We start from the raw sequence: 10232 nt of genomic DNA, 5'->3' as shown, positions 1-10232 counted from the left end.
GGTTGTCGAGAGAGAGTTTTGGTTGTTGATATTCACTTATAATCTTTGAATCCTAATAGAGAAAGTGAATAGTAAAATAGTTATAGCCAATTCTGATTCTTCTTCTTCCTTCTTCTCTCTCTTTTGTAAAACCTAATAGGGTTTCTTGTGTTTGTTCAAGAAACTCAATCTTTCTCATATTTTGATTTGTTCTTTATGACATCAATTCGCAACAAACTGTTCAGCATGGAGGAGAAGATGTCGCAACAATGTATGAGATTGAGAAATTCACTAGTGTGAATGATTTTGGTTTGTGGGGCTTGAAGATGCAAGCACTACTGGTTCACCAGGGTTTGTTAGAAGCGTTGAAAGGATCGAAGAAGATGGATGTTTCCCTAACAGAGAAGGAGAAGACGATGATGATCTAGAAAGCCCACAATGTCATCATATTGAACTTTGGTGGTAAGGTTCTCCTGCAGGTCTCGAAGGAGAAGAAGGAAGCGGGTGTGTGGACAAAACTCGAAGGTTTGTGCATGCCAAAATAGTTGGTCAATTGTCTCTACCTGAAGCAAGCTTTGTATTTGTTCAATATGAGCGAAGACAGAGTCTTGACTGAGCAACTAGATATGTTTAACAAGTTGATTCTTGATCTTAAAAATATCGAGGTCAAGATTGATGATGAAGATCAAGCATTGCTTCTCTTATGTGTTTTACCTATGTCTCATGCTCATTTCAAATAAACTCTCTTGTATGGAAGAGATTCATTGACCTTTGAAGAAGTTGTTAGGGACCAATTAGTACTACTTTTTATATCATTTTATTGTTCCCTTTTACCAAACTTTGTGTAATTATACACTTTTATTCTTATTAATTTGTATAAATGCAATTAGATTTAATTTATTTTGTTTTGAATAGTTATTTCACAGATTTGTTAGTTTTGTAGAATTTTTAGATGAAAGAGCTTTTGGAATGCAACATCCCAAATTGGAAGATTTTGGATGAAGCTTGCAAAGCAAGGAAGCTGGGAAAGCTTCAGTTCGCGTCGCGAACCGCCTTTGCGCCGCGAAGGCTGCGAATCCAGCAAGCTGATTTTGGACCAAGGGTGCTGTCTTTCATGACCAGTTGTCTTGCCATTTTGGTGTCTGTCTTGGAATAGTTTTTCTGCTTTGGATGGAAATGATCAATTAAGGAAATGTCAACTCTTTTAGGATAGGAGAACACATTATTCTAACACATTCACACATTGAGATTTTTTTGTAAGAGAGAAAGGAGAGTTTTCTTCCATTGACATTCTGCTTTGTAAAATGACGATGAGGAGCTAAACTCTCTTTTGTCAAGATTGGAGGTAGTAGCTATTCTCATTTGTTTATGTATTCCATTTGATTTTTATATATGATAAAGATCGTTGATGTATTGAATATTGTTTTTGCCCTAAGTTGAAAACCAGATTTGAGTAGTTGTTGAAAGAGATTATTTGAGTCTTGACATAAAACAGATTTTCAAGTAGTGAATAACTTGTAGAGATAGATTTATTCATTACTCTTCTTTGGTATCAAACATTAAAGATTGCTATATTGATAGTTAGGTGGAGAGATCGTCTAAGGATCAATATAGTGATTATCACAATATCATTTAGACATAAATGACTTTGAGGGGATACTTGAACATCATCAATAATCTTAAATCTATATAGTTATCATAAGGAATCATAAGCATTTAGAATAGTGAACTCTAATCTTGCCAAGCTTTTACATTTGATTAGAACCATTTTACTGTTTTTAGTGACATCTACTCACAAGATAATTTTCCAAACAAAACAACTTTGTTACTTTTTAAACTTATAACAATTTGGATTATAGAACGGCGGTAATAACAACCAATCTCTGTGGATACGATATAAAAATATTTGCCGAAGATATACTTTTCAACAAATTGGCGCCGTTGTCGGGGATTGGTGTCCGATATTACAAGCATTGCAATAATTCATTGTTTTAAGTTTTGTTACTTTTATTACTATCCCTCTTTTGTTTCACTTGATTTGTTAGTTTTGTAGATTCTAGTGCATGCGAGGAAAAGCTACCAAGGAGCAATTTCAATTCGATCCTGAAATTGAAAGAACACTTCGGAAGCTCAATAGAAAAACACGAAGAAGAAGGAAACTAGCCGAAGAGAGGAACCGGAGAGAAGAAGCATCTACTTTCGCACTTGTTCAAGAAGAAGGAGTGGTTGTAAAGGCTTGTGAAGGAAACATGGCGGATGACAATCGTACCGAAATGTCCGCTAATAGTCCAAGAAGAAATGCTCAATTTGCCCGTGGAGGAAGAAATACGGAGATGAAGACCGGAATCCTCCAACTTCTCTATGCAAATCCATTCACCGGAATGGACCATGAAGATCCGTATATCCATCTCATCAAATTCTAAGAGATTGCGGGTTCTACGGGAATTGATAAAACGGGTGAAGAGGCATTATTCAAAAGGATGTTCCCACACTCCTTAGTGGGAAAGGCAAAGGAGTGGTACCTTGATCAAGCACCGAGAGTGATGACGGATTGGAATTTGCTAGAAGAAAAGTTCTTAGAAAGATATTTCCCTCAATCCCGATTCATGGAAGCCAAAACGGCTATTGCGGTATTCACTCAAGGAAGCAACGAGTCTTTGAATGAGGCTTGGGAAAGATTCAAGTCAATGTTGAGAAAATGCAAGGGTCATGGTTTTGATGAGCTCACTCAAGTCCATATTTTTCTAAATGGGCTCCAATCAACTCACAGAACACTTTTGGATGCTACCGCGGGTGGCTCGCTTATTGTCATACCCCGATTTTGGCCCTGAAAAGTGTTCCCCATCAATCACTCGTTTGCATCCTTTCTTCATTCACCTTCATATCCTTCATTCATGTTCATGTTTACTATCTCATACTTTTTATGTTTTTCACATTCCAAATTTACATTCATATTTTCTTCATTCACATCGGAAAATTTTCCATTCATATTCAAGGAATTCCACGCATTCATTCATCCATTCAATCATAATCATCCATTTACATGGAATATGGATAAAGTATCTCATCACCTAAATACCGGGAAGTTCTAAGGTACAAGGGAAGAATTTTGTTTTGTCACAAGATCACCCATTTTTTCATCCACATCAAATATTACAATCTTTACAAGTCATATAGCTTACGAATTTACAAAAAAATGGGCGTTTGGACCAAATTAAACTCACCCCAAAACCCCAAGCTCAGTATACCGGTACTCACGCTATTGTTGGTAGATACACCCCTGGTACATTCACCAATCAATTTCAAGCTTCGTTCAGTGAGCCCCGACTTCTTTTCTTCACTAACCCAAGAACCGATCACCCGCCAATCAAGGAAGTTGCTTTTAGATATAAATGATTCCGAATATGGTGCCGGTCCCTGCTCTGCAGGAGCTACCGCTGTATTAGATTTCATTGCAGAAGTCCTTTCTGAATTTGTGACAGAACGGGTGAAAGCATCACAACTTATAGAGAACATCTTGGAAAGTGTTCCTCTATATATCGATAGTGAATCTGTGTTGGTTTTCCAAGGGATGTGTCTTGGGAGGTTTATAAATTTCATTGAGAGGCCAGTGCTGCATGATGATGAAGAAGATGAAAAAAGTTGGATAAGATTTGTTGGTCGTCAAATTTGGATGCTTTGTACTGGCTGATAGTGGACCAGATGGTAGAATTGAAGAAGCTGCTCCTGCTGGAAAGAGGCTCTTATCAGTTGGAAGAGGAATTAGTATAGGGGAAGATGATCTCCTTTCACGTTTGGGTTTTCTCGTGGAACAAAAAGAGACTATCCTCAACTTCTTCTCAAGATGATTCAGGGATCTGATATATACACTGTCTTGCAGTTATTGGTTGCTCATAAAAGAATAATATTTTCTCCCAGCAATACCGATACAGATCTTAATTGTTGTCTATGTGTGAATCTAGTATCTCTTCTATGTGATAAAAGACATAATGTACAGAATATTGTTATAGTTGTGTTCAAGTATCTTCTGGTGCATAGGAGGGCTGCATTTGAGGATTTGCTTGTTTTCCAAACCTAATCAAGGGAAGCAACTTGATGTACTTCATGGTGGTTTTGATGAATTATTGCTAGAAGTTTGTCAGAGTTTTCTGAGTGGTATCAGAATACTGAACAGATTGTGAATAAGGTATTTGAGCAGTGTGCTCGCATTATGTGGGTACAGTATATTGCAGGATCAACAAAGTTTCCAAGAGTAAGAATCAGAGGGATATCAAGGTCTGTGGGTGTTGAGAAAGGTGACATTGCAATGATACATTGTCGTGTTTACGTGGTGACGTGAACCGTCACGCTTACGGCAGCTCACCAAGCTACATCCATGACTCAGGATCCTGCACAGCATCAAACACAATAAGTTCTGCGTAAATTCACCAAGTCTACGACACATGAAAGGTGTAAACAAGGATGGAAAAAAGGCTTACCATTTGTTTCCTTGGGATTCCTAGACTAGTCTGAAAACGTACATCACTCGTCGCTCTAAATTCTGCTTGCCTTAAAGGAGAGATTAACGTGGAAGCACTTGAGGGACTTGTGGCAAGATCACCTAACCTCAAGAGTCTAAGGTTAAACCATTTCGTGCCGGCTATTGCACTTCAAAGGACACAAGTGCAAGACTTTCTATATACAAGGCCTGTTGGTTTGGATTTTGCAGTGATGCTGATGTTCTTTCTGCTATGGATGATGCCATTCATGATGGTGTTGACATACTTTCTCTCTCCCTTGGTCCTAATCCTCCACAGCCAAATTACTTTGAGGACGCTGTCAGTGTTGGAGCATTCCATGCATTTCAAAAAGGAATTCTTATTTCTGCTTCTGCTGGAAACTCGGTTTTTCCTCAAACGGCTTGCAACGTTGCTCCTTGGATCCTCATTGTTGCTGCTAGCACGTTAGATAGAGAATTCAGTTCAAATATCTACCTTGGCAACTCAAAAGTTTTGAAGGGTTTTTCTCTAAATCCAATAAAAATGGAGTATTCTCATAGTTTGATACATGGAAGTTCAGCCGCAGCGTCTGGAGTTTCAGCAACAAATGCTAGCTTCTGCAAGAACAATACTCTAGATCCTACCTTAATCAACGGAAAGATTGTTATCTGCACAATTGAAAACTTCACTGACAAAAGAGAAGAAAAATCCATAATAGTAAAGCAAGGTGGTGGTGTTGGAATGATACTTATTGACCATAATGCCAAAGAAGTCGGTTTTCAGTTTGTCATCCCAAGCACTCTTATTGGCCAAGATGCTGTAGAAGAGCTTCAAGCATACATAAACACAGATAAGAACCCCATTGCTAAAATCTACCCAAAAATAACTGTTGTTGTTACCAAACCTGCTCTAGAAGCAGCAACTTTCTCTTCCATGGGGCCAAATATAATAACACCAGATATTATCAAGCCTGATATCACAGGACTTGGACTGAATATTCTGACAGCATGGTCTCCGGTGGCTACGGAAGCCACAGTTGAACAACGATCTGTCGACTATAACATCATATCAGGAACATCAATGTCTTGCCCACACATATCCGCTGTTGCAGCAATTATCAAATCTTCCCTTCCCGAGGCTGTTGAAGCATGTGTTGATGCTGCAAGTCATGAATTTGATGTTTTGCGCCAACAAACTCTTCTAAGGGGCTGCCAGTTATGGGCAGGCCTTTTATAGCAATTTTCATCGTGATCGCATCCAAGAAATGTGTAAAATTCTCCGGGTCTTGAATGCAGTGCGCAGCCTTGAGATCGGCATTCCTCTTAGTATTCAGCAATATATGTTGCTTACACCATCTGTCCTGATTGGTCGCCCGATAAATGCTCACCAACATCTACTTGCATTGCAGATATCAGAATATCTCAGAATGAATTAAGAGGTGGTGATAATGCACTAGGCGTGTGCTAAAATAACTGCATCATTGGCACCCGTTTTGTCATTGCAGCATATCATCTTTCCCACTCGTACGCCTCATGAAGATAGTATCCAAGTTGGAAATGCAGCTTTGAACATACCCAGCATGGGAAGCAAAGCAATCCTCTTTATTGCCCTTAAGTTGTCAATGTTGTAGCAGCATGTATGCATCTGCAACGGAAAAGCTTTTCGTGGCAGCACGTTGTTTCATGACAACAGGATGGTGTTTTAGTTGGCATGCGTTTGATGTGGGGTTTGATCCGTTCCCGTTAGGCTTAGGTGTAGGATTTTTTTTTGTACATTAGCTCGACACTTTGTTTGCTGGTCACGAGCGTGGCATTATGCAGAACCGGCAGCAATCACCTTGTCACATGTTAATGCTGTGGAATATTTTCGCATATCAGTAGGGGAAACCAACTGCACTTATCTTTGCTTCTGGAAAAATGGTTTGTACTGGAGCCAAGGGTGAGCAACAGTCTAAACTGGAAGCAAGGAAGTATGCGCGTATCATCAAAAAACTTGTTTTCTCGGCCAAATTTAAGGATTTCAAGATCCAGAACATTGTTGGCTCCTGTGATGTTAAGTTCCCGATACGGTTGGAGGGTCTTACATGTTCCCATGGTGCTTTCTCTAGTTATGAAACAGAGCTGTTTCCCGGATTAATATTCCGTATGAAGCAACCGAAGATAGTCTTGCTTATTTTCATCTCTGGGAAAAATAGTTCTAACAGGAGCCAAGTTGTTGTACAGTTGGTTCTCAGGCCAGGTTCCTCTATATGCAATGTTGATGCTGATATCCAGTCTGGCGTGATGGCGACAGAAAGAGACTGTCATCCTGAGTTGCTTATATCTGCTAATAACCTCAAAAGCCGAAACATGGCCGAAGTTCAAAGAGTTTCATGCAGTTATGATAATTCTAAAGTTTTGACATGCATTCTTGAACGCGTGGAGAACGATCTTCACTTCTCTGCAAAGGCGTCTCTAGCTGATTACGTTCTAAGTGTTGTTGAAAAGGAAGTAAACCTAGTAATTCCTTCCCTATAAAAGATAAATTCAGTGAGTTGCTGCAGGTTGATGATAGTAACTGCCATATCTCAGAGATGCTTACAAGTGAAACATCAGTTAAAGAAATTCTAAATGACAAGTCTGTCGATCCTGTGAAAAATATAGACTCAATTTGCACGTCTTCACCTGGAAACCGAATGTCTAATGTTTTCTCAAAAAGCATTTCAAGAATTGTGTGGACATTTAATTGATGTGGTTGATGAAGAGGAGTTTGGTGACATACCACCTGGATTTGAAAAGAACTCTCAAATAATATTCCCTCCCTACAACTCAAAATTTTGACCTTCAAGAATAGTTGAATGTAATCCCAAGATTACAGAGTATGTTGCAGTTGCACTGTGCAGACAGAAGCTGCATGATGAAGTCTTAGAGAAGTGGAAGTTGTCAATTCTTGATGCTACATTTAAGCAGGTTCTCACGTCATCATGTACTGTAAAGAAGAATTTTCAGTCTTATGGTCATGAGAGGAGGTTATTTGGTGCAAATAAGGAACATTTGAATAATGCTACTTCTGGAAGCTGTTAACACCCAGCAAATTCATTCAAGCACTTCTGGAAATGCCATGATTTTGTCTTCGGATGTTCATGTTTTGCCCGAAGCTCCGGTGCCAGATACTGAGATCAAGCCAAATGATTTGCCTTCTCATAATGGTTTTGAACATGTCCATGCTGTAATACCCGCTCCATTGCTTGCTGAAGTAGTAGACAGGATGCCCATTTTGTATCAGTATTACACACACTCCATTTCTTCAGGTGTGTCGAGAAATTTCACTACAGTAAAAAATCACAATAACTCAGTAAGGCAACAAAGGTTCACAAGCAACAAAATAAAACATTTTTACAGAAGAAGTACAAGGTACATGTTACCTTTTTCAGAGCAAGCACCAAAATGGGATAGACAACAGAGCAGCATAAGAAAGCACTTCCAATTCCATTACTCTTTGATATCAGTGACCAATTCCAAACCCTAGCAGTGGGATTATAAAAGGAGCGGATACTGTTCACAGAGGCGAGGAGAAGATTGGCGGCTACGTTGAAAAAAAAGAAGAGAATTCAAGAAGACTCACTGTTCACACAGAAAAATAACCCTCCATACTCCACGCTTCGGCTGTAAAAACCACTAATCCCTTAAGCTCTCCTCCGCCGCTCTTGTTACAACCTGAAAGGTTGCAACCGGAATCGTCACATCACAACTCGACGTTCTTCTGGAAACAACAACAGCATTCGATTCAGTTCCGTCACCGAGTTCCGTTACCGACAGCAACAACAACGCAAAGCGGTAGCAACCTTGGTATTTCGGTAACTCACATGCTCGAATTCTCTTTTTTTTTCCGTGTGTTGTTTCCATGTGCATCATTTGATTTTTCTTTTGAGTTCAATCTTCATTTCATTTGATACTGCTACTGTTACTGCTACTGTTATGTTTGTTATTTAATTATATTCAGCGCCTGTTTATTATATTTATAGTAATGTAGGCGATATTTGAATAACAAAATAGTTCTAGCCTAGTGGCAGAAATGTTGTTTGTTAAACCCTAGGTTCTGGGTTCAATCCTTGGGTTTAACATACTTTCTATTTTTTATTAGTTTTTACCATTTTTTTTATTATTTTAAACCTTTTATTTATTTTTTTATTTTTATTTTTTCTCTTTTTTTAACACTTGTTGATTTTAATGTTAAACATCGATTTTAATTTATGGATTTGACAATTTTCTTGTTATTTATCCATGATTATTTTTATCGATATATTGATAGTATTTCGCCGCATTTCGATTAATCGCAAATGACATTTCAATTGTTGTCAATATGTGCAAACCGGCTTTGAGCACATTATTTAGGTTTTGTGTGTTCCTCAATGTCCATCCGTACAAATCCCGATTTTACCCTTTTTCGATTTAATTTTTAAGTGTCTTGTAAATATAACTTGTTGTGTTATTTTTTTCACATGGCTTACTCTTGGGCCTTCTTACAATGAGACAGTTCGCTTGCACATACACTCATAAATTGCATTATTTGTTGTTTGAGCCCGATTTAATTATTCCAATACTTTGAATCCCCATTTGACAAAATGTACCCCACTCCCCCGATATGTAATAATTTTGTACTATTTTATTTCTTTATTTGTTTGACTGTTTAGTTAGATACTAACACAAGAATAAAATCAACCATTTCCAAAAGATAAAAAATAATGACTCGATCCAACGTCGAGTATTTTCTCAATAAACAAATCAATCCATTTCTTCTTCCCATTTTATTCCATTTCTTTCAAAAACTTCATCAAATGCTTGATCAAACGTCAAGCCATTTTTCATAATAAAAACTCAAAAATATTAATTCATATTCAAAACACTTTTCAATAAAGATGGAAATGGAACGTGGTGTATACCGCGCACTCCTGAGACTAGGATTCGAGATGTATATCTCGCCAATCCTAGCTCTCGCCATCATCCAAATTTATCCATTTTGTTTTCTCTCAAACACTCATTCAAATTTCTCTTAAACGTCCATCAATACTTGACCTGGGGTCAAGTCATTTTCACGACAAAACTCAAAATACCTAATTCTTATTTAACACTTTTTCAATGAAGGTGGAAATGAAACATGGTGTATACCGTGCACTCCTGAGATTAAGATTCGAGACGTATGCCTCGCCTATCTTGGCTCTCGCCATCGTCTAAAATTGTCAATGCGGTTTTCTTCAAACCCTTTCTCAATCAAATTCAAAACACTTAATTCTTATTAAACATTTTTGCAAATAAGATGGAAATGGAACGTGGTGTATACCACGCACTCCTGAGACTAGGATTCGAGATGTATATCTCGCTCATCCAAGTTCTCGCCATTACTCAAAACACATCAAACCAATCAATTTCTTTTCTCGCCGCTGTGCGATTGTCTCTTAAACCTTTTTCCAAACGAAAGGTACTTTGTTTCAAAACAATACAAGGCAATGTTTTTCCACCTGTTTTGGGTAGTCCAACAATGTTTTCATCGATTTGACACAAAGTAGCTTTCGCTAAAATCGACCAACAAACAAACATTTTTCTACCCAGAACTACGTAAGCCTTGACTTCTCTTTTGAGATACGTAGGAGCAGGATTTGTAAATCTTGTTAGGCCCACTAATAAAAAACTTAGGTTTAGTCCTTCGTCAAAAATCCAAAAACATTTTCCTTTCTTTTATTCTTTCTTTCCCATTTAATAATTCGAAAAGCCTAACATTTCAACTAACACTAACGCA

The sequence above is a fragment of the Lathyrus oleraceus genome, chromosome 2 (genome assembly GCF_024323335.1).
Source record: "Lathyrus oleraceus cultivar Zhongwan6 chromosome 2, CAAS_Psat_ZW6_1.0, whole genome shotgun sequence".
NCBI lineage: Eukaryota > Viridiplantae > Streptophyta > Magnoliopsida > Fabales > Fabaceae > Lathyrus > Lathyrus oleraceus.
This window is presented reverse-complemented; position numbering follows the sequence as displayed.